At 29.9% G+C, this 25,705-nt stretch overlaps 1 long non-coding RNA gene across 1 annotated transcript in view; it reads right to left on the bottom strand.

The window, feature by feature from the left end:
- Window positions 1-20,250: 20,250 nt before the first annotated feature.
- The window catches only part of LOC129918222 (uncharacterized), a 67,701-nt gene continuing 62,246 nt past the window's right edge, over window positions 20,251-25,705 (bottom strand). The window contains exon 5 of the long non-coding RNA XR_008772934.1: window positions 20,251-21,169. This is a non-coding gene — a long non-coding RNA (uncharacterized LOC129918222). The remainder of the gene's footprint in view (window positions 21,170-25,705) is intronic.

Here is a 25,705-nt window from a genome sequence, read left to right as displayed (position 1 = left end):
ACCTAGTTTGTACATTTAATTCTTTATTAAAATCTTACATCATTCTCACACAACAAAAACGATTGTTATTGCAAGCTTGATTTCGCATTCCGAAATAAACGTACACAATAATCCTTTAAACCATCATCTAACTTGATATATTACTCCTTGATTAATTCATTTAATTTAATTCAAAATCAAATTGATGACAACATGTAGTACAAACATATATAAATTATAATATAAAGCATAATACATCGACTTCAATTCATCTGAGCACTCAATTCAAACTCAATAATCAACACGGTGACGAAAATTGAAAATGTCATTCATATTGAACGTGACTGAATATTGAATGCTGCTACTGACAAACTACACTTGACTACACAAGGACTAAACATAGTCCTTGCCAGAAAACACAGAGAGAATATTCACAATCCAGCAGTACACATAGAACCCAAATACGACGAGGAACACAAAGATAAAATATATATAAAAAAAAAATGAAAAATCGAAAAAAAAAAAAAAAAGAAATCTGAGAGTAAATTTACAAGTCCCTAAGTCGTTGTTATTCCAATCCGCACACAACAGTTTTTGAAGTGGAGCTTGGGCTTCGAGATTCGAGTCGAGGACGAGTTATTATTAGGAGCAGAATTGGTATGGGTTATTGCCTTTTGTGTACTCACATACGAACAGGAACAACTATGACGACTATGCGATGCGATGGTAGCGTTGGCGTTACCGATGACTATGACTATGACGACGACGAATATAATACTTTTGTGTGTTTGTCTTCGAAAGGATATGAGAGTTTGGAGGAAACTTTGTTCTCTATTCTGACTGTTGTGATGATAGAAAGTCCCAGCACAGAATACAGACGATGGATAGGATATCCTAGAGAATCATTTATGCAGGATTTTTGTTTTTCTCCCTTTTTTTTTTTGTTGGAGTTTTGTGTATATGGGGGAGTTGGTATAATTTTGTTTTTATGTGTACGGTTATGATTTCGGTTGTAGAGTGTATGACTATGGATCTATAAATGTGGACATAGATCGGGTGGAGTCCTGATGGTCCAATAAAATGATAATACCACAAATATATTTCCTTTAGGCAATGTCTCCCCATATCTATCACAACTGCCAAAGGATAGTGTAGTTGAAGTAGGTAGAGGTACATCAGGAAAAGGACACACACTCACATTTATTCAAATATTGGATTGGTTTTTATTTGAAGTTTTTGTGTTTCTGTGTTTTGTTTGCGTTTTTTTGTTTTTTGTTGACGTGTGGTGGGATTTTGATAGCGTCGACATGATTCCTTGAATAATAATAAAAAAAAAGGAATATAGTTTTAAAAAAATGCTTTGCTAAGGAAGAACTGGTCGTTTTTTTTTTTTTCTTTGTGTCAAAAGGATTTTCTTTCAAAAAGTCAAAGAGATGTATGAGATTGTATTAAAAATAGAATATGCTTACATTGTGTGTGTTATTAGTTTTGTCATTTAAATTTGTAGGTTATTTGAATTTCCTTTTTATTTTTACTACAAATTTAAATTTGCAAAGATCAAGAAAAACATTTTGTTTTGACGTACAGACATCATGTTCCAAATATACTCTAGAATCAAAAGCCTCCTGCCAACTTGCTTGCTTTCATAACTTCGTGAGTTATTTTTAGTGGACAATTTTTCAAATTTTTTTAATAAAAATTAAAATTGAAAAATTGAATTATGTTCGTAATATTTTGTTTTATACTTTGCATGTGTGAGGTTTTATTATTTTGTTTACTAACCACTAACATATGTACTTATGATGAGCCTCTGATTGTAGGTAACAGCTTGTTTTTAGCTTACTGCATCAAAGAATCTGAAGTGGAAAAAATGTATTCCCTTTTTTTTTGCGAATTTTGAAGAGTTAAAAATATGTTGTTTCTTGAATACAAATTTATTTAAAGAAAACAATCTTTTTTCGTGAAAGATTTATTTTCTAATAATTTATTAATATTTATTAACAAATTTTTTTTTTTAAGTAAAAAAATAAATATGTATACAGTTAGAGTTTAAATTTTACTTCCTTCTGGTTGTAATTGTATTGCAGCTGTAACACTTCCCATGATTTATTTTTATTCTGAAAAGGATTTATAAGAACTGATTACCTAACTGAAATATTTTTTAAAAATTTTATTTAGGTAGATAAACTACTTCAGAAGGTTTAAGAATTAAATTGTAATTACTGCTGTTGTGTCTTCCTAAAGTTTTTTTTTTAACATTCATCATTTTGCAAATCAAATTCACCTTCTGAAAGTCACATTTTTGAACCTATTATTAAATTCAAATTATAATTAAACGAACAGTTGCTTTCGCATTTTTTTAAGAAGAAAATCTTTATATTCTGCCTTGAATTTCATTTTTTTAAAAGTTTGTTGTATAGTATAAAACTCGATTTTTATTTAAAATTAAATTCACATGCGAAGAATATTGTTTGTAAAAAATAAAATAAATTCAGTGAACCTCAATTAAATCGATGAGAAGGAACTTTCATCGAAATCCGTTTTCCAATTTCCATATACATCCTACATCTACCCAAATCGAATAACAAATACACGAGCAGAGTTCTTTTATTTCCATTTCATTAAATGAAATGTAGTCCTCTTCCATATGATTGTTATATGTTGTTGTCCTCTCTTGCATCCATTTCGTGAAATAAAAGACTATTTCCGGTATGAGTTGTAAAAGTTCAGAAATAATTGTGAAATTTTTTTTCATTTCCATTTTTCATTAATTTTTAAATTTTTAAATCAAAAAAAAAAAATCTTAAATTAAATCAACAAACTGACAAAAATATTTCAACTTTTGTTTGAAATATCAAAAAAAAAAAATACTCATTGTTTTATCAAAAATTCGAAATATTAAATTTCAAATATTTAGTTCAACGAACGAAAAAAAAATGTAACGTAAAACTATTAAAAATCACAAAAAAAAAATATGAAAAGAGCCACTTTGACAAGGGTATTATAAAAAAAAAAGTAAAAAATAACTTCAATGGTGAATAACCAATTCGAATAAGGTTCATCCGTCATTGATTTTTGAAATGGCAATGCATTTCCTGTACCACATCATAAACGAGCTGAGAATTAATACCTCATGTTCTTTGAAAAAGAGTAAAAAAAAAATATATTTAATCAGCCGCAATGCACTCGAATTGAGTTTTCATATTATAACCTCACACAAACAAAAAATACAAGCAACCATATATCCGGTACATAATAACAGCTTTGTTAAAAAAAAAAAAATAATAATAATATTCAGTTCATCCATTCAGATACATAGCCCCAATAACATCAACGCATCACCCAGAGCTTATTTAATCCAGATACTTTATCGACTTTATATTGAATGAAAAAGACTCATATAAATTAATGTTTGGAAAATGTTGAACGCTCTTTTACACTCTCCAACACCACCAAACAAGACATGAACACAAAGAACCAAAAAAAAAATAAATATATATGATAATAGTGCAATTAAAATTCACTCAAAAACAACGAAATGTTTATAGGTAAGATGAAATGTTTTCGATAAATACAAAATTAACGAAAGGATCTCTGGAGATGAAGTGGAATAATATTATCTTTTCTTTCTTGTTTTCTTTGCAGACAAAAGAATGGGTTGAAGGCTCAAGTTGCCAAAGATGTCAGTCTTAAATGTTCGTAATGGCAATGGGTTTGATTGATAAACATGATGTTTCACTGACATTGCGTGACTGATTTCAGTTTCAACACAAATAAAAATTACTTTTTAACAGCCACCCACAAGAAATGATAATAAAAAAATAATAAAATAAATTGAAATTGAAAATTAAAGTCAACTCATTCCCAGACATCTCATTTCAGCCAGCCTTACTCAAATCTCAGACAGAGGGGTACTTTGCGCTAGGGGTGTGCTTAAGAGCGATTTTTTAAGAGCAGTGATAGTAGTGACCAGCAGCAATTTATAGCTGCTATTTTAATCACTCTTTAAATAGCAATTAGCTAAAGTTGCAAATTACACTGGTCAACAAAATTAAACTTTTTTTTTGTTACAGAAACCAAGGTATACTTTTCTATAGGATTTTGGTGTGCTGAGCTCAAATCCGAAGTCAAAAAAATTCTATCACATCATGTTTTTGAGATAATCCCGTTAAAAAATCGAAAATGCCGCTTTTTACCAGTTTTCGAGATTATTTCTTAGCTTTTGGTTATTTGTTTTAAATAAATTTGTAACAGTTTCTAGTAGAACTAAATCTTGTCTTTCTAAATCCGTTTAAATCTTTTAAAAATCTCTTATCTTCTTTGAGAAATCTGAAATTGAAATCAACGTGTTTGGTATATCTCATGTTTATTTACTTTTAGTAGCGAATCTCGAAAAGTTCTTTGTCAATCGCTTTCAAATTTTGACACAACGTTCCATTTAGAATCTTGCAAGTTCTTATATTTGCGATGGTGGTGAATCGCAGTGAGATACATCAAAGCGTGACCGTGTCAGATACTTATACTAAATAATTACTAGTGAGAAAAATATAATTTTTTTTCTTGTTAAAAACAAGATAAGAACTTACTGGAATGTAAATGAAACGTTGTGTCAAAATTTGAAAGCGATTGGCAAAGAACATTTCGAGATTTACTATTAAAAGCAAATAAATATGAGATATACCAAACACGTTGATTTCAATTTCAGATTTCTCAAAGAAGATAAGAGATTTTTAAAAGATTTAAACGGATTTAGAAAGACAAGATTTAGTTCTATTAGAAACCGTTACAAATTTATTTAAAACAAATAACCAAAAGCTAAGAAATAATCTCGAAAACTGGTAAAAAGCGGCATTTTCGATTTTCTAACGGGATTATCTCAAAAACGTGATGTGGTAGAATTGTTCTGACTACGGATTCGAGCTCAGCACCCAAAAAACCTATAGAAAAGTATATCTTGGTGTCTGTAACAAAAACCTTGTTGACCAGTGTTACTTTTTAAATTCCTTCCTGATTTGATTTATGATTGAAAATATGGAATACAAAATAACAGGATAAGTAACGTATATAATTTTCTTACTAATTTTTTGTTTTATAATTAAAATTTCTTTTAAGTGTAATCGGGTAAATTATTTTATAGACCATATCTAATATTAATTTACCACTCAAATTACAAAAAATAAATAATAATAATATCCTTAATTGACTTCAAACACCACAACTATTTTTAATTGAATTTTATTCAATTCATAATGTTATTCAGCTGTTAGCTCAGACACAATGAAAAAAACAAACAAAGAGACAAAAAATGCATTATTTTGTCAAACTATGTGTAGTATATATTATGTTTTGCCAATATTTATTCTGAATTCCACCTTTATTGTGTGGCTCCATAAACGCAATATAAAACCACACAAATTTATATATTTATGTATATTTTTTTCATACTTGGTGTTGTTGTTTTGTTTTCTTTTTTTTTTACCAACCAATTATTTTGCAATTTGCTGCACTTATGTAATAAATTTGGTTGATATTTTTGTTATTGTTTGAGAGTTCAATAACTACAACAGTGCATTTCACAGCTTTTTTTGTTGTTTTTCAATAATGCATTTTTGTCTATATGAATTGCTATTTCGCGTAGATAAATAACAATTAAATTTACTTTTGGTTTTCGAATAATTTAAAAAAATACAGGGTGTTTCTACGTTAGGTGCATTCCACGGGAAAAAAAGGTAGATTTTTCTGTACGTGACATTTGACGAAATCTTTTCATTTATTTTGAAAAACTAAACCCGAAGTTTAAAGAAAATTCTTGAAACATATATTTCTGGCTTGTCTGTACGTGACGTTGCTTTTAAATTTTTTTTTAGCAAAGTAAGTAAGTTTTTTTTTTTGTGTTTTTAAAGATGAATATTTACTTCAACAAATCTATGGAAATTTCAAATTTGACATTCTGAAAATGCAAAGAAAAAATAAGGTAGGTTAGTCTGTACGTGACGTTGCCGGAATGACTTGTTACTGGCAACTTTTCACTTTAAGTAAAACTTAAAGACGTGCCTAACAAACAAAACTCTAAAATAAGTCTTTCAGAAAACTGAAACTACCTGCAATATTTATTGAGATTTTGTTTATTTATTTGAAATTTCAAAATTATGGTTTAATAATTCGTAAACACTGTTTAAGCTTAAGTAAATAATTAGTTCAAATCTGTGTGTGTTTCTAGATTACTGAATAAATAATGAAGTTTAACTAACCATTATAGTAATTAATATGGTCGGGTCTATAGATTTTTGTGTTTTTAATAAATTAATATATAAAATGCATTGATTTGAAAACACAACCGTAGTTAGTAATTTATCTGGAAAATTACAAGAGATTAATTTATACGGAATTAATCTATAAATTAAATGTAGTTAAAATTATGAATTCAGTGTTGTAAATCCATTTGTTTGTTATTTTGTATTTGTAAATACGATTAGTAGGGTCATGCTGGATTGCTGGTCTTATTCATAATGCAATTATTTGGAAGATTTCTTACTGCTTTTGTCACAGTTTTGGTTTACTTACATGAGTTCACAGTTCTTTTGGGGGAAGTTGCTGAAGTAAAAGTTCAAAGGTACAGATCCCTTCTCGACTTCATGGTCGCCTGGTGCATGGGTGGGTTTTTCTGGATGGAAGGAAGTATATCTACATAAAAAAGTCTCATGATTGAGTTCACCTTGACAGTACTCCGGTCTATGCATTTATGTTAAAAAAAAAATTAAAACAAAGAATTTAAAATTTTAATGTTTTTATTTATTCAACTTTATGTCGATATGAGTTCATTGTGAACAGACCTATGTATTTAGTGCAAGAAATACATCTTTACACAATAAGATTTCTTTTTCGCTGAAATAAAAACTTTAAAGGTGCAGATTTCTGCTTGTTTTCATGGTCTCCATGAAAAATATACATTTTCAAATTTCCTCCAAATCCATCGAGTCATATGTACATCAAAAGATTGGTGTCGTTAAAATCTATTTGAGAATGAAATCCAAAATTTTCTACGAGCTTGGTTGCATTTGAAATCCAAATATTTTTTTTTTCTTATGCGGAAGCAGATATTTTTCAACCCATGTCTCGACAATGTTTTGTTTGTTAGGATAGAACGTAGTCAAATAAAAATTATCCATATTATCAAAATACTTCCTACAATCTAAAATTTAATAATTTGCTGAAAGAAATAATTCTCCCAGTGTAAAATCAATTAATTTTGGTCACAAGGACTAAATCAAATTTCATGCAACCTAAGGACATTGTCGTACAATGTCATAATCATGTTTTCATCGTATCAAAAATTCAGAAGCCTATTTCCCAATATTATTAACCTATAACTTACAATTCTATATGTATACCTCGTAACACAAAAATGCCTTGCAGCCAATACAAAGTTCAATAATGTTAATCACTATAATTCTAATTCAAAGGACCTTAAACATTAATTCCATTAAAACATTTTTGATTAGAAATACATATTGTTTGTGTTTTACTTAAGTACCTTCATTGTATAGCTAAAATATATGGCTAGAAGGAATACAAAACAAAAATATCAAAATGGAAATAAAGGTCACTAGAACCTACTTGTTGCGTTTGCCAGAGGACAAATAATATTCAAATTAATAAAATTTCTCATCATCGTCCTTTTAATGAATTTACAATCTCGAATAAGCATAGACCAATATGAAATATAAATTTATTACAGACAAAAACCGAAGAAAATCTAGGAAAATTGTAAAAGAAGAACAAAAATGTTCAATTTAATTATTATTTCTCTAAAGAAGAATATATAACCTATCTCCAATTCAATTTCTTTAACAATCTACATTTTAAGTGACACACCATAACAAGCATATAACAAAAGCAAACAACTTTAATTCCATTGTCGTTTCAAAAATGCAATTCCTGATTTTCCAATCAATATTCTAGTCAAGTTTTTCGATCTCAGCAAATTCAATGGACCACTTAAAAGCTTCAAATCGAAGAAGGAAACAACACAAAACTCAACACGAGAACCGGAATAAAGAAAAAAATCCCCCGACATCATTGCAACATGATTCCTTCTTTCAATCAAAAGTATGATGGTTTTGTATTCGAGAGAAAGAAAAAAAAAAAAAAACATCAATATTCAGGAACACTTTGCCACTACCACCACCATCATCATGACGACGACGGAAACGACCAAATGCAAATTAAAACAAGGAAGCATAACCGCACCACTCTTATATGACGAGATGGCTTTCCGAGAGCCAAAATATGTAAATTGAGTTCAATTTATTAACATTTTTGTACTGGAAATCACCTAACATTGTAAAATGTAAAAATCAAAAACAAAAACAACAAAAAAAAGTATAAAAATATCAATAACGAAATATTGGAAATGTAATAGAAGTGTGAAGGAAAAATGTGAAGGTTGTAAAGGATGGATTTCATATACCTTGATGCCGTTAGTTGCTGGTACAGACAAGAAATTTAATTAGCATCATGGGGAATGGAATAAGTGGAAATGCATCTGACATAGATTGAGGTTTTCTTAATCTATTGTTGGGGAAAATATGAAAATGACAGGTTCTTGGGAAAAATTAAGGTTATACTGGGAAATCACACTTAAAAGAAACTTGAATAATAGTGCGCTTGAAGGAAGAAGTTAATTAGAAATTAAAAATAGAAATAGAAATGAAATTAAGAGGAAACTGAAAACGGTTTAAAAACACTTAAATTTTGATACACGTGGGTTTCAAAATTAGTTTATTTTTTTTTGTTTATTGCTCGTGAACATTAGAAAAGGAAATTAAAATACTAAAAACCCGTGCCGTGGCCCACCAGTTTTTACAAAGTTTTTATGTACCTACTAATCAGCTCTATTGCGACCTCCAAGTTACAAACAAATCTTAACTTTAATTTCCCCAATTTTGAATTTTGCTTATTCTGAAACAATTTTTCAGATATTCGGTCCTATTGTGAGTTTCACGCGAACAAGATTCCACCCGAAAAAAGTGAGTTTTGCTTTTTACTTATTATGAGTTCCGGACGACAAGTTTTCCACGTTCGGAAAACTCCATGTATTTCGTAATTTTTTTTTGGTATTGTGTATCTCTTTCCACTCAGATATTTGCTATCGTGAATTATGATTTGGATTTAAGTGGAAAGCAAAATTGTAAACGAAAAAAATAGAACAAAAAAACAAAAAATATCGTTCACAATAGAGATTTACAATACCAAAATCCATTTTTGATGATCGATAGACAAACGACACTACTTACAATAAGGGTCTTTGACAAAGCAAGAGGCTAATCAATTTTTTTGCTTAACAACACAGATTAAAATTATACAAAAGCAATCTCGTATCCAATGACATTAATTGAAAGCTAAAACTTAACAATCTATGCAGAACTTTCTTTGTGGTAAGTATTTCAAAACAACGGTTTTATACAAAAACTCATTTATTGAGCTATAGCAAATAGTTTTCTTATCTACTAGCAACATTTAACGGCCATATAAATCTATGGAGCTGTCAAAATTGCAAAGAAACTCGTTTGCTTATAATTTTTTTTGAAGTGAAAACTTCTTTAGTATCGTAGTGATTTGAAACAAAATGAAACGAAAACGCGACACGACTTCAACTTGTTATAACTTTTTTGTTTTAATAGATAGATGAATGAAATTTGTACTGTAGATAGGTAATTAAATAATATATTATTGTACAAAATTTCAATTAATTTCATATTCAAAATTCGGAGATAACGGTAAAAAGATGTTCTTTTCGAACACACGTTATATCTTTTGATCTAGTGCACATACAAATTTGATTTAACTTTAATACGCATGCTGCTAACATAACCTTTTATTTGATATATCACACATTACGTTACGTGCTCTACAAGTTACAATCTTAAATTGAAAAAAATTTAAAAATACCTCAAAACACCTGTGGAGATCTGTTGGCGATGACCAGCTATCAGTGTAGGAAGTACCGTAATCTCAGTCTGGAAATTCGACATGGTTGACTTTAAAAAATTCTAACTTCTCTTGTAGACATCTTTGAAATAAGATTTATGCATCATTATACAAGGTGAAACAATAAGCTTTCACATGGTATAAAATTTTTTATAGGTTGTCAAACAAAAAAATTGATTTAAAGCATGAGAACATAAAAATAAATGTTTTTTTTGCTTTTTAGATGAAATTTCATCGAGTTAAAAAAATTCTAGCTCTTTTTGTAGATGTCTCATACACCTGATCGATATATATATATTTTGAGCTAAGACAATAAGCTTTCAGATGGTGTAAAAATTTGTATAGGTTGTTTGGAAAAAATGGATTTAATAGCGTGAGAAGATAAAAATACGTGTTTTTTTGCTTTTTTTGATGGAAATTGATCGAGTTCAAAAAATTCTAGCTCTTTTTGTAGATGTCTCATAGAACTGATCGATATATTATATATTTTGAGCTTAGACAATAAGCTTTCAGATGATATAAGATTTATATAGGTTGTCATATAAAAAACATGGATTTGAAGGTGATAGAATAAAAATAGGTAGATTTTTTCTATTTTTTTATTTTTGCAAGAAAAATGATTTTTTAAGGTTTCACTTCTACCACGTGTGAATTGCACACATGATTTTTTTTTTTTTAATCTTTGTACTTACATTCCAGGGATATATTTTTTCTTGTTCATTGATTATAATCAATTTAAAAATTTTAAGTTTGTTTCATTTTTATTTTGTTGCCTGGTTTTTTGAAACTCTCAAAACGAAAAAAGATCTTGAAAGTTAAAAAAAAAATCCCCTTAACTCCTTTTTTTTCATCCCAATTCTTCAATTATAGTTTATCGAACACGCGAATTGAATGTTTTTGTCAACATTTAAACCTATTTGCCATTTTGTTGAAAGTTAAATTGGAAAATCTATTAGAAAGCTGCTGCTGCTGCTGCTGTTACTTGCTCCTACCAGTCGTGGTAGAACTGCATGCTACTGGCTGTCACTTACTGTGCTGCAATAAGAAATAATTTATTTCTTCCCTAGAGTTTCCCCACTTGCCCTTAAGGTTGACAGGTGAAAATTGCGATTTTCATTTCTCAACTTAAACTTTTGTAACTGAACTATTTAGACGATGAACAAAAAAACGAAGACGTAAACGAAAACGAAGACGACGACGAAAAAGAAGAAGTAAAAGTATTTATTGCTTCGTACAAATGTCAATAAGGTTAATTGCCACGAAGGAAAAGTTTATGTTTAGCCTTGGAAATTGTAAGGTTTTTCTATGTTTCATCATTACAAAACAATAAACTATTTAATTAAAAAATTAAATGAAATTTTTTTAAAATTAAATACAAAAAATTTACATAACAAAATTTGAATTTGAAGAAAAAACAACCATTATTTCAATTTATTTGTGAATACACTTACATCAGAGCATTTATTCAGATCAACAAAGGATTATAGTGAATTTAAGTTGCAGAGAACACGTTTATATGAATGTGTGCAATGTTGCAATAAATCGAATTAATCATTTAAATATTATTTTCGATGCTTAATTCATCGAATCAGCTTATCATTTTGATTCTCTGCAAAACACATTTAAGCTCCACTAATACCCATGTACTTTATTTGTATCACGTAGATATACCTACGTAAAACTATTCATATTAATCGAATGCCATAAACAAAGAACAACGGATACGGAAGTGGAAAATTGAAACAAATACCTGCTGGGCATTGCACTTGCAGTGCTGAGTAGGGTAGAGAGGGTACAATAGCAATAGCAATAGAGAGTCAAGTCATATACTTTGCTATATTCCACAGAGTGCCAGTGGTAATTATTATCGTTTCGTATAAGGCCAATTAAGTATTGTAGGTTTTGTGTCTGTGTGAGTGTGTGTCTGCTTGTGTTGATACAAACAATGTAACCTAATTAAGTTGCAGGACATATCGATTGCTTTGAACAGTTGTTTTTTTTTCTGTTACTGTCCAATTTTGTTTTGTAACAGATTGTATTGACAGATAAGCAATTATTTTAGATATGGACTTTGTCAACTATTGTTGAAGAAATTCAATTATTTGAATTTTCGACTTTTGATCTCTAGAAGACAAAGTAAATTAAATTTAATGGTTTGAATTGTTTATTTATAATTCAATAATATTTGTTACAAAATGTTTATTCTTGGTATTTTGTTGTCGTTGTTGTTTTTTTTTTTTTTTAATTTAAGTATCTTTATCTAACTTTATAACTATGAAATTGATTTTTAAGATCTTTTTGGAAAAAAATTTGTTATAGAGATTTGAGAGATAAACAAATGTACATATCTAAAAAACATTAGGTAATATCAACTAGGGAACGAATTAGAACTTTTTAAAAATATCTTTATGCATCGTTACGGGTGTGACACTTTTACTCATTTTTTATGAATTTTCCGACCATTATTCAATATTATTTACCTAATAATAATATGAACTATGCGTTACGAATGTTACATTGGAAACCATCCGATTTTTGAATTATAAATATAATCTCTTTAAATTACCAAATATTGCATTGCTTTTAACTTCTTGAACTACAAACTAATGGACAAGAAAATAATAATAATACAAAAAAATACGTATACGCCACCGAGTCCCACTTTAAGAATTTTTTTTTATTTTTCTGACAATGTTCAATGACATAATATGACAAACAAAAATATGTTTATTTTGAAATTCTCAGATAAATGCTTTAGTAGACAAAAAAATTAGACATCCTAAAGTTTCAGACTTATTGAAAATATAAATTTAATAAGAAAAAAAATGACGATGTTAAAAAAAAATGTTTGTGTCTGTCAGACAAAAGTTCCAAATTCCACTTAAATTCTGTCACCTCACTCACAAAATGATTGACCAGTTCAATTATTTTTAATGATCACAAAAATTCACGTTCAATATTCACTCATACAAAGAAACAAAAAAAAAAAAAAAACATACAAAATAAGGTGTCTCTGTCATATTTTTTTTTTGTCAAACTTGGTCCTGCATAAGGAAAAAAAATATCTACCATCAATTGCCTAGAAAAAAAAATCAGCTTTCATTGCAAGACAACCAACACTTCGAGAAAAAAAAGGAAGGAAAAATGATAAGACGAAAAGGAAAAAGAAAAAAAAAACCTCCTCCTTATTCTTTGAAATGGATCCTTTTTTGCACAAAAAAAAAATCAAAATATCAAAAATCATACCTTGACGTCCGTTGTTGTGTCCTTCTCTTCATTTTACACGTTCTTCCTCTGCTGTCATCTGAGTACAGTGAAAGTATCAGAAAACAAAAAAGGACATCGTAATATTATCATAAATATTCAGCAAATATAAAAATGGATTAGGTATAACGTTGCTTCTCTACAAACTGGACAATACAATGCAAAAGACAACAATAACAAAAAATATATGTACTATAATAATAACTGAAGTTTATTTGAGATAGAAAGTTATACAGCGACAGCCGTTAATAATAACATTCAAAGAAACAAAACTTATGAAACCAAATCGAACCAAAGGATCTTCACAAGGATTAGCTTATGTGAAAAGTTTTCGTCTCTTTTGCTGTTGTTCCTATTCTATATTTTTATTTGCATCATGTTTGCAGGTAATACGACCATTTGTATGTTACTAAAGTTTTGCCCAAAATAATCGAGTTAATATTTTAATTCTGAAAGTAAGCCGTCACAAACAACAAAGTGTTGTGAATGTGAAATGCTTATACACTCTCTCACTCTGGCAGAAGTCTAAGTTTGGGGATACTTTTAATAGGCCACAATAATCGTAGCAGAGATGATTTGAATTTCAAGTAGTATTTGAGTAAAAAAAAAAAAGTTTTTATCCTTTTGAAGGACATGTAAATTGTATTAACAAAAAAAAAGGTCCGAATGGCACATTTTTAGATATATTTACATACATAATGTGGAAGTGGAAGGTTTTTGGTAGATTTCGTTTAAGAAAATTCTCCTCTTTTTTAATGTTATTGGAAAAGTTATAATGATTTTCGATTTCACTTTTGTTGAAACTTGAAGTTTGATGGGAAATGAGAGATCTTTCTGACAGTTAAGTCTTGTTTTGTATTGAATTTACTCAATATTGAAACTTTTTTTTTTTAAATGGGGACTTTGGAAGTCTTTGTAATTTTATTGATGGAATTATAAAGGATCAATTTCAGGGATAATACTTCTTTCTTTCAAATTTTATTTTGTGTGAGTTTTAAATTTCAAAACTCAGCAAAGATTATATATATCTAAAATCATATTTAATTGTTCTCAATTTTGCCTTATAAATCTGTCACTTATCAATTTTCCTTTTATAAAACTTTAGAAAATCTTATACCTAACACATCCAGGATGTTATCTACTAAGATAATCTTTTCTTTGCGCCCTAAATTTCACACCGCATTTCAATTTATCTGTTCCTTTTCATTCATAATTTGTGAGGTTTTCTTGGAGCTATTATTTATATAAAAACTTCCTACCACCATTATTATGCATATTTGAATGAAGAACACAAACAACTCTAAGTTCTATTATGAAAATTTCTAAATAACACACTGACTGGACCACACCACACAATCATTGTCATATTAAATATCACAAGAAAACTTTTACGACGCGTTGCCATTGGCGGCATTCAAAAGACGAATTCTCGTCTTTTATCTACCATCGCCCGCATATTGCCTGGGTTTAACAATTGAAACAGCCATAACCGACTCGACGCGTCCGTTCCGTCGTCGTTATACACCCATCAAGACAAAGCCTTTGTATGAAGAATCTCGATATATAGATTCCTGCCCCTCCGCACCTCCCATCTTCAAAATGAGGCAATATATTGTTCGGTTTATTGATTTTTGGAATATGGAGAAGAATACGGAAAACTGGGTTGTTTGAGAGAAACCCTGCGGGTTTAACCCCTTTAAGCATAAAACTCTTTAGAAATGCATTTCTTTCGCGATGAGGAAGACTACGAAGTCGAAGAGAGGGTTAGAGATGATATCTATATTGGTTTCATAAATTTTACTGCACTTGAGTGTGGGAGGACGGCTCTTACATCGTTTTTGTTGATGCTCCTAGTTGTATAGTGTGTGAAGTTAGTTCTGGGAGTTGTAAAGATTTTTGCTCCATGAAGAAGATGTTAAATTTTTGGGCACCAATTTTACATACAATGGAGGAAAGATGAGATGGCAAGGATGTCATATCATAGGGATAATAATATGCCGAAGAAAGACCATAAAGCATTAATGCTTTCATGTAGAATAAAATTATGAATAATTGTTGGAGGTATACCCCGAAGGGGGAGACCTACTTTGTTGAGATATTAAAATTTGACTAAATTTGTCAAAAAAAAATGTGGAAATAAATTTTGCTAAAATATTGCATTTAGTTAGATTTATGAAGATAATTTATATTTTTAAGTTTTATTTTATTGAAATTTGTTTTTCAAGAAGTCTGTTTTGAGAACAAACGATTAATGGTACAAATTTTCACATTTGACTACTTTGTCGTAATTTTAGTCACAAGTATTTTCCATATTAAGAGTAATTACGTAATTTTTTTTAAGGTTTTGAAGTTGATCGTCTTTCACACAGTGAAACAATTTTCTTGTTACTCATGGTAAAATGGATGAAACCACTGTTAATTGCCTTACAAGTTTTGCATTCATATCCATGATTTCAATCTTAAATTAGTAAAATAAGCACTTAGCGGAATTCACATCGCTTAAACAAAAGAGCTGAGCTAAGAACTTTATTTATTTTAATTTTGTCTAGTTCCTTTCATTTTTTCAATTTAATAAATAATTTGCAATTAAATATATCATTGAAATTGATCATCATTTGGTTATGCGTGTGTTTGGTTTTACAGGAATTGAAGGGAACTACAATTTTTGCCAATTTAGGACGGCTAAGTTAAGAATGCATTTGTTCATGATACTCTTATAGACTTTCACGGCTGTTCTAATATTTGTTCGAATTTGAAAACGAAAACAAAAATTGAATCCATACAGATTGTAAACTGTTGTTCTGATGTCCATTCAACTTTTTTGTTGGAGAATTGTTACCCGAATTGAAAACGGCAAAAATTTGTCGGATTGTAGGTCGGGGAAGTTTTTTGAAACATCTATGAATTCGTAAAATGTGTTCAAATACGGAATTCGGTACAGCTAAAATTTGAAAACGGGAGGAAATAGAATTCGAACCGAAATCAGAACAGCCGTGTTTTTCCAATTTCTTCCCAATAGGCAGTACCTCTGAAAAAAAAAATTAAGGTGTTGAAGGCTTAATTTATCCCAGAATCTTCGATCCATTTACCTTTTCGCCACTAGGTACAACTGGGAAAGAAATGGTTAAAATAGTTATGATGGGATAGTGTCCGGCATAAAATTGGCATGGTGTTTTAACTACCGATTTTGAAATCACTGTTGGAATATATTGTCTGGCATATTTTACTGTATCCGCTCTGAACCGGTTCTTAAAATTTACAAGCTTACCCTATTTTTTTGTCTATCACAATGAACACTTAATAATAATTGAATCATAAAATTATACATTTAACTAGAACACCCTGTTCTGTGACATACACAGAAATTTCCATTACATCTCAGCTCAGCAAATTTTTGCCTCTGTGAAATATGAATTCCACACTTCGTGTGAATTGCCATTCCTTTCTCAGTCGTCTTGTGTGTGTTATCATTTTCATGCTTCATCAAGACACTTACAAATATTTGCGCACCCATCTCAATTCAAATTTAACCAAATCCAAAGCGATAAATTCTCAGTTCTTTCAACACCATTTCATCTCGAAGCTGAATGAAATTAGTTTATGCTTGTACAAATTATTCCCCCATTGGTAAATCTTGATCCTTACAAGGATCCAAACATTCCCTACAAACCATCATGAGCTATAGCTAGCTAGAAGGTTATAGTAGAGTATCTCAATCCATATAAATTTCTTTCATAATTCATAAATCATCGCATATATATATTGATTCAGCCTGCCATTTTATGAATTATATTATCCTTGTTCATATATTACCCACACTCGTAGACGGTAAATATCAATTAACGAACTCCATGTCAAGTGCAAGGGTGTTTCCAAATACACTCTTTGCCTAACCATATATCCTTAATAAATACTATAGTATCTCCGAATCTCCTATTCAAAATAATACAACAACTAATTCTCTCCTCCTATCGCCATCTTCCCCCAATAATCCAACCCAAACAACAGACGAATTGGCCAAACCAAAAACCAGTTAGCAGGATCTTCTTGAATAATAAATCATGTCAGACTATGAATCTTATAGATAGTTCCTTGTATACCAGAGGAACAAATAATGAAAATGAAATAAAACACAAAGAAAAAAAAAAAACGTATATCCTGCTTGTGTAAGCAATAATATGCCGGACTTTAGTTAATTGGTGATATATGCTCATTCCGTTTTCAATTAAACCATAAATAACATATTAATATTCGATGTTTAGTTGTTTGCTTGTGAGAATAATTGCCCCGTGAGGGTAATCTTGGTCCGTCGTGTTTCACTTTGGACTGGGTCCTTCCGGATATAAATTCATACAAACATACACAATTTATATATTGGAAAGTCAGGCAAAATCAAGTCAAGAAAAGCTTGGAGGTTATAAACTATAATAAATTTTCATATTATAATTCAACCTGTAGCATAAAATCTGATCCGGGGAGTGAGGAATAAAAAGTGGATATTTGCTTTTGGCTTAATATAAGATTCTGTCGTAGAGTGGTGGTGGAGCGCACTATGAAAAATGATTTAAAATTTTCAAACGAAAGTTATTGCTCTAAAGAAACTTTGTATTATTTAAGTGAAAAAAAAAACTTTTTCACTTAGAGGAAGGAGTTTTATTTTTTTTTTTTTGAGGAGGAAATTGGGAGTTGAATTAATTGAAGTTTTAAGTTTTAAATTTGTACAACCGGTTTTTTGTTGGATGGTTTGAAGTTTTTTAAGGCGTCAAATTTTTTTGTTGGAACAGAAGACTTAAATTGATTAAATAAAGACAAAAAAAAAAAAAAACAAATTCAAACAAGTAGATCAAAAGGTAGAGTTTTCTACTGACACGTTTTGGTTTCAATTTAATTCCTGCGAATTGAGGCAAATTAACGCTGCTCAAATAATGTTGGTAACAGAACTTTTGCTCTTTCATTCTATTCAAATTCAATCCTAAGTGGGCTTTAGGTCTGGTTTATAATTTTTTCTATCTTGTCTCCGTAAACAAAATTAACAGTGAAAAAATACGTATACGCCACAGTGTACCGACTAGAATTTCAAATCAGATGGATGGATTTGAAAGAAATTTTTGAAAATGTATTTGTTTTGCAAGGTGTTTGCCTTGATTTTTTTTTTTTCTAAAATCCGAAAATAAATAAATTTAAATTTTTTACCTGAATACATTCGCCTGGATCTGTGAGCAACTGTTTCCATATTTCTTTTGATGTCTTACTCGATGGATTTGGAAGAAATTTTCCTTAAGGGGCATCCGTTGCAATTTTTTTCCAAAATCTGAAAATAGTAAATTTGTAAATAAATAATAAATAAATAAGTAATAGTAAATAGTAAATAATAAATAAATAATAAATTTTATATCAGTAAACCAAAACTTGTTTCGAGACCTAGGTTCCAAGTCCGAAACAAAGACAAAAAAATTCATATTTGGATGCAAAAAAACTCAGCAACTAGGCCTCCAAGTAAGTTTTGAATCTGGAGGATAATTTTTAAAGCGTGTGGTAGTATAAATAAACGTTTTTTGTTCAATTGAAATCTATGCTTTAAGTTTGGTTAGCATACAATATATTTGTTTTTTTTTTATTTTCTCAAATTTGTTCAATTCACATCCTACAAGGACGTGCCAAGTACCATTTTAGGGGAAAAAAAAACCACAAACCCACTAAATGCTTTGTTCGTTTATGTATATCTACAACTTGTACGCATCTAGCTTCCTACGTACGACGACGACGAAGTACCATTATTATCACTTGCTGTTCCTTTCAAAGTCCCATAAACTTTATTTATGATTCTTTTATTAATGCGATTGCAGATGGGAATTTGTTGTTTTTTTTTGCAAAATATTGATTTTTCCCTTTAACATTTAAAATTTACTAGGAATTCCTGTTTAAAATAAATCTAACAATATTGAATGAGAAAATTTCAATTTATTTTACAAAATCAAAATCTAAAGAAAGCCTTTGTCAAAAAGAAAAATTTCCTCCCATTTTTAAGAATAGAAAAAAAAATTATTTCCTTATTCTAAGAATTGTATTAAAATTTCAATGACTTTTTTGTTGAATAAAAGATTTTTCAACCACACCAACTGTAAATTCTCAAGACTTCCATTAAATTGAAAAACAAAAAATAAAAATCACAAAAAAAAAAGAAAATTTCAAAATCAATTGAATCATTTCAAGTCAACAAGCATCAAAACTACTATGTACTTTCTCTCTCTTCACAATAACAATTGGCAGTTTTTTTTTTTTCTTTTTAAATTCGAATAGTTTACCTCTTTCCCAACGGAAGTTACCTACTTTTTTCTTTCAAGTATTTTTATCTTCAATTGAAATTGTTCGTTAATGCATTGTTCCATACTGTTTTTTGCCAAAGTCCGCATTCACATTTTAGTCCTTCGAAGGACTTTTTGAAGACATCCTTGAAGGTCGGTTCATGGAATTTTCCAAAAAATTCAAAAAAAAAAAACAAAATCAAACTTTTTCAAAAAAAAGGAAACACCATCAACCAGCAGAGAAGAGAAAGAGTAAGTTCTTTTCCAAGTTTTCATGAAAATTGAAGATGCAAACATTTATAGTATTGTTGTCCATGTCCATCCACCACCAACTACCACACGGTTCGTAAATTTTTTTTTGAAAAAATAAAAAATAAACTTTTTTGTTTTTCAAATCTCTTTGGGATCCATTCCCTTCCATAAGGAAACAGTGAAATTCTATTCCATATGTTTATAAATCTATGTGGTGTTTGAAATGACATGCCCCAAGGATATCCAGGAAGACGAAAATATACAACAACAAAGAAGCATCGTTTGTATAAATTCGATACAGATTATACCTATGCGTGATGGTGTAGCATCAGTTGGACTTTTCACTGTCAATGTTTCTTTCATAGAAAAATACAAAAAAAAAAAAAGAAACTATCAAAACTGCTTGAAGGATGTTGTTTTTTTTTTTTTTATTTGTTCTTACATAATCACAAGGAAAAAAGTGCACGAAAAAGTTGCACTCTTTACACTCAAAATCCTCTGAGTATTATTCAACATCCCATTGGAGTACATTTCACATAAGAGATAGAAAGAAAATCAAGAAAATGTCGTATTATTCCGGATCTGATGGCACCAGTACCGTCAAAGATAAAAATACCAAAGAAACAATGCTTCTGCCAAATAACGAAAAAACGAATCAAAAATAAGGATTTACTCGTATAAATTCAACAACACAACCAACCGACAGACTTCTCAGATTCTCTGTGGAATTTTATATGAATCTATTAAATATTTTGTTGTTGTTGTTTTTTTTTTTGTGTTATGACGGAATGAAGTTACCCTGAGGTATTTAAACATAAAAATGCACCACGGGATATTTATATTAGGAAAACAAAAATAAGCAAAAACTAAAAATAGAAGACTTTTATTGGTAGAGGAACTTTGTTTTGAAAGTTCTTAAAGCTAATTTCCTCGGAGAATGTGAGTAAAGAAACTTAAGGGGATTTTATAATGGAAAATAATTGAAGTTGTAAAAAGGGTAAGTTGTTAATGATGGGGATATGAAACAATTAGAAAATGTTTTAACCTTGAACTTAAATTATCACAAAAATGTTGTTTAACGGTTGTCCTATTGAGAAAAGGTTTGAACATTTTAAAAATCTTAAAGTTACTTCAATTTTTATCATTTCTAAAAAAAAAATTAATAAATTCCAAGTCTAATCATCGGGTTGACCTCAGAAATCGGCAGCAATCATCCCGGTTTTGTATTGTTCCATTTATGAGACCAACTGAATGCTGGTGTTTTTGCATTTGCCTGCACCAATAGTTTAACGCCTACTTTTTTACTTCGCATTGAAAATTTGTATGATATTGACATTTTTCAAATCCAACTCAAGAGTTGCTTAAGCATGTCACGTTTTCTGAAAAAAAAGGAAATTGAAATAAAAAATTTAAATGAAAGTGGGAAATAAAGAGATCATAAGGTCAATTAAAGTTAATAAATTTGTATATTTAGTATTTGATTTTCATAAAGTGAATTTGATTTGCAAAAGGGTGAATTTGATTTGCAAAGGGCTAAAACTCATTTTCAATAAGGAATGACTTAAAATTGAACCAGATTTTATGTAAAACTTGCTCCAATTTCCGAAAAAGAATATCTTTTATTTGATTATATTTATTAGTTTCCGTTCATTCATTTCCTCTTTAAACTTGTTGAATATGAAAGGCAACCTTATATTACAGTATTTTAACTATAACCTCACTGTTCAACATTTTTATCGAATCTAAAAACTAGGTGTTAATTACCAAAAACCAGTTAAAAAGGACATGAAACGTCCAAAAGCACTTATACACTCTTTCAAATTAACAATTTGAACAAATTAAAAGTATCATCATGTTTGAGTACCTCTCCAATTCGTTAGTGTCCTTATCCACTGCCTAATTTTATTATTATACCTTTTACCTCTACCAAAACCACCTATTTAATAGTTTTTTTTTACGCGCAAACAACCAATTCACTCCTATAACCAGCCCCTAAAATTATTGCGGCAGTACTATGGTTATCCAACAAATAAAAACGAGAAAACCACTTGATAACGTATTATGGCATATTACCAAAATTTAATTCCCAAAGCGAAGGTATTCATTTATTTCAAAAAAACATCATGATGGCTCATTGAATTTCATTCAAAATTACTATTATTATATTATTTTGTGAACGGTTTGAGCTCATTAAAATTCAAACATCGTTTTCATTGCGCGCACTAAGTGCTGTCAACCACGATATACCATCAAATTCAAATTAAAATAAAAAAAAAAAATATGTGTATAACCCCAAACTATGTATTATAAATCTAAATATATTTCATTTTGAGGCATTTCATATGGTTACCCGCATATTATATCCTTTCTACAATATATAATTAAGTCAAAGTCTTACCTGATTAGTTGAAAAGCATTTTTGGTGCTGCAACAAATTGGATCTGACATTTTACATGAGATTTACCATTACTAACCATATCAACATCCATTATAATCACAAGTGAGCAGCAGCATCGGCAGCAAAGTGGCTTTAAGGACTCTCATCAACATTGAAATGGGTTCCGCTTGAGCTTTGAACTTGCATGTTGATGATGATGTCTTTAACGAACCTACTTTTCTACTAATTACATGCTGTGTTCTATATTCGCACACATAATCTGGTTGTAGATACAAAAAAAAAAAAAAACCAGGCGATTTATGCGACCATCCTTATGGCAAAAAATAAACCTAAATACAGAGCAGAAGTTTATCGTGTCCTTTTTTTTGTACTTTTTTGTTGGTGCTTTTTGAGGATTATTTTTCATTCATTAATAATTCCGTAACCCACCATGGCTTACTTATACTCGGAGTCGTAATTGAAATTAATAATTATTGTTTTGGGGCAAAAGAGTGTATATTAAGTCCTGCAAGGACCTTCGGGACTAATTAGTAACTGTGCCGCCTTGGTTATTTAATTAGATTAAATACAGTCGATCCCACATTTGACAGTAGCCGAGAAACAAAACAAAAAATATAAAACTAAATTACATAAAAATCGTTGAAGTTATTTACAGGCGGACTTTATGGTCACACCACACAGCTTGGCAATGCTTTGAGTTCATTGGTATAATGTCCTTTTAGATAATTATGGTTGTTTTTATTGTTTTTGTAGAATACTTTGACATTCATTTGTGAAATATGTCTGAGGGTAGAATTGTGACAAAAATCATGGTAATTTATTTTTACTCGGCGACTAGACTGCCATTTTGTTTTTGTATGAATACAAATTCACTTAAAATCCATTTGATTGCTTAAATTTTTAAATTCCAAAATGTCTTTTGTTCTTCGGCAGCAAAATCCTATTTAAGGATTGAAAATGTAGGTTATCTCAAAAAAAAGAGGTAACATACAACTGCTACAGCAGCAACAACTTGCCATGATAGAAACGACACATTTATTTTTATTGTTGCACGAGAGAGAGTAGCTACCTCCTCCTATACGCGTTCTATGCCGGTTTGTTAAGGTTATGTAGAAAGGATTTCCGTTCTGCACTCTTAAAGGACACTGCCATTCATTTTCGACGGTTCTTTCTCTACTCTGCAGTGAGCAAGCGAAACATGGTGATGTACAAGAATCTATGTTGTGGGGGTAAATCCTTATATCGTTGTCGTCGTCGTTATAAAGTTGGGGGGAGGGATGCATTTTTGTGTTTCTTCCTTCACATGCGTTGCATTTCCTCTCGCGCTGGGTTCCATTGAATTTGAATTTTACGCGACGACGACGACAACGAAAGGACACATTGCGTCTGCCTTCTTAAGGATACTTCTTCCATGCACATAGTTTGTTCAAGGAAAGTCCTGTTGCTTTATTTTTTCTATTTTTTTTTTATTTTTAATTTTTGAAATGGGTATAGGAAGTCAGAAGGAAGAAAAAAAAAATAGAGGGTTGTTTTAGCAATGGATGACGATGTGAACAAGAGGAGCTCTTGGCTTGGTTGTACTTACACAAAAGAAACTTCAACATAAGCAAAAAAAAAATAAAAAAATAAATAAAAATGAAGACGCAGCAGAAAGTGATATGATTTTTCTAAAGTTTTATAAAAATATTATTTTTTTTTTTACTCTCTCTCTCACTTTCATTCACTTGATGCTAAAGAGACATGATTGGTGTCTTATGTTAACAATTAAAGACATTTGCATAGCTTTTTTTTTGAAATTTAAATAACAATCAAGCAAAAAAAAAAGGATATCCTTTTAAGAATTTAAGTTTTCAAACTTGATGTAGGGAAAGTCTGTGTTTCTTCTCTCTTCTTTACCATAAATTACTCACAATTCAAAAGGGAATGTGTTCTATATGCCAGCATACATACAAAGTGTATACTTAGACAGGAAAAGGGGATATAATAAATTTCTAGTTTTACTTGTAATTACTCAAGCACTTCCTTCGCAAATAAATGGAATGCTTCAATGTGATAAATTTATCTAAACTACAAGATAATCAGACAGTTGAAGAAGAAGGGAATTTGTGTCACATAAACTTCATGGTTTTCTTTAATAGAAATCAAAATGGAATGATAAAGTAAAAGATTTAAGGCATTTTATTTAAGAAAAGAAGGAAAAAGTTGAGAAACTAATTTCTTTCAAAATTTGTATTTATCAAAATAGTATTTACTTGTATTCGAAAATCAAAAGTTTTAAGTAGTTTAACGGATTTTTTCTTTAAAATATTTTGTGATAACATGTTTACAGAAATTTGATAAGTTGAATTTTGAAAAATAGAGTTGAAAACAACCTTTTTCTAGCCTGTTAACTACACTTAGGAGCAAAAAAACGAAATCAAATAAATTCTTATATCAAAAACAAAAATTGCAATTTATAAAATATTTTTTCTTTAAAGTTTTGTTGGGAAAAACTAAAAATGCATACGAAAGTATTAGCGCTATCTTCCAATAAATTGCACTTCATTTTTTTTTAATGTTAATTTTTCAAGTACAATCTGTTTCAATTTCAGTCTTTTTTTCCTTACATACTTCATTTACGTTGATTGGATCTTTATAAAGTGAACAGATTTAAACATTCATGTATGTCAATTACATCCTGATCTATTATCGTTTTTACAAAACGCAGTTTGATTCCATTTTTTTGCTCCTAAGTGTATTAATAATTTTTTTTTTTCGAAAACTCTTTTGTATAAATTTAATGGAAAACGCAATTTCTGAAAAGCATTTTTGGTAAAGAAATTTAAAACAAATAAAAAATTGTTATTCCAAAGAAAAAAACTAAAAAAATGTTCTTAAAATGAAATAGTTTTATTATAAACTTGGTTAACATTTTGTCACTCAAAAGTGCAATTAAAAATGCATCAAACCCCACTTTTCTGTTATATTTCTTTGCCAAAGCCAAATCCACATTTTAACTTGAAATTGATATATTGAAACAACTTGTTTCAACATCAAATGCAAAAATCCCTCACAGCTTTTTACTAAAAGCCACCAGTTTGAAGCTCACAAACAAACCTCAGAATCCACAGCAAAAAAGGAACTAACAAAAAAAAAATGAGAAAAAAAACTCTTTTAATGTAACGGAAAATCCTAATTCGTCTACACAGGATATCTACGGAAACTTGTGCTTGTCACTCTTTCAAATCGCCATTGCCACCCCAACCAGAGCCGCATCGCACACAAAATCCTTTGGCCAATTACCCATTTCTTGGCATCAAGTGCAAATGTCATCACCTCTCCATGCTTCGGTCTTGTTGTTGTTGTTGTACGGGTCTCATAGCTCCAACGACATCGTCATCGTGTTGTAGCCGTTGTCGTTTTCCATGTTCATGTCGTTGTTCTTGTCGTGGTCCTCCATGGGAGATGGTCAACCCAATGCACCTTTGCCTATACCTTCCAATTGCAGCCGGCCCCTTACCTGATGTGTACAACTCCC

This window comes from Episyrphus balteatus, chromosome 4 (assembly GCF_945859705.1).
Source record: "Episyrphus balteatus chromosome 4, idEpiBalt1.1, whole genome shotgun sequence".
Taxonomy (NCBI): Eukaryota; Metazoa; Arthropoda; class Insecta; order Diptera; family Syrphidae; genus Episyrphus; species Episyrphus balteatus.
Note: the sequence above shows the minus strand (reverse complement) of the source record. Positions and strands in the feature narration are given on the sequence as shown.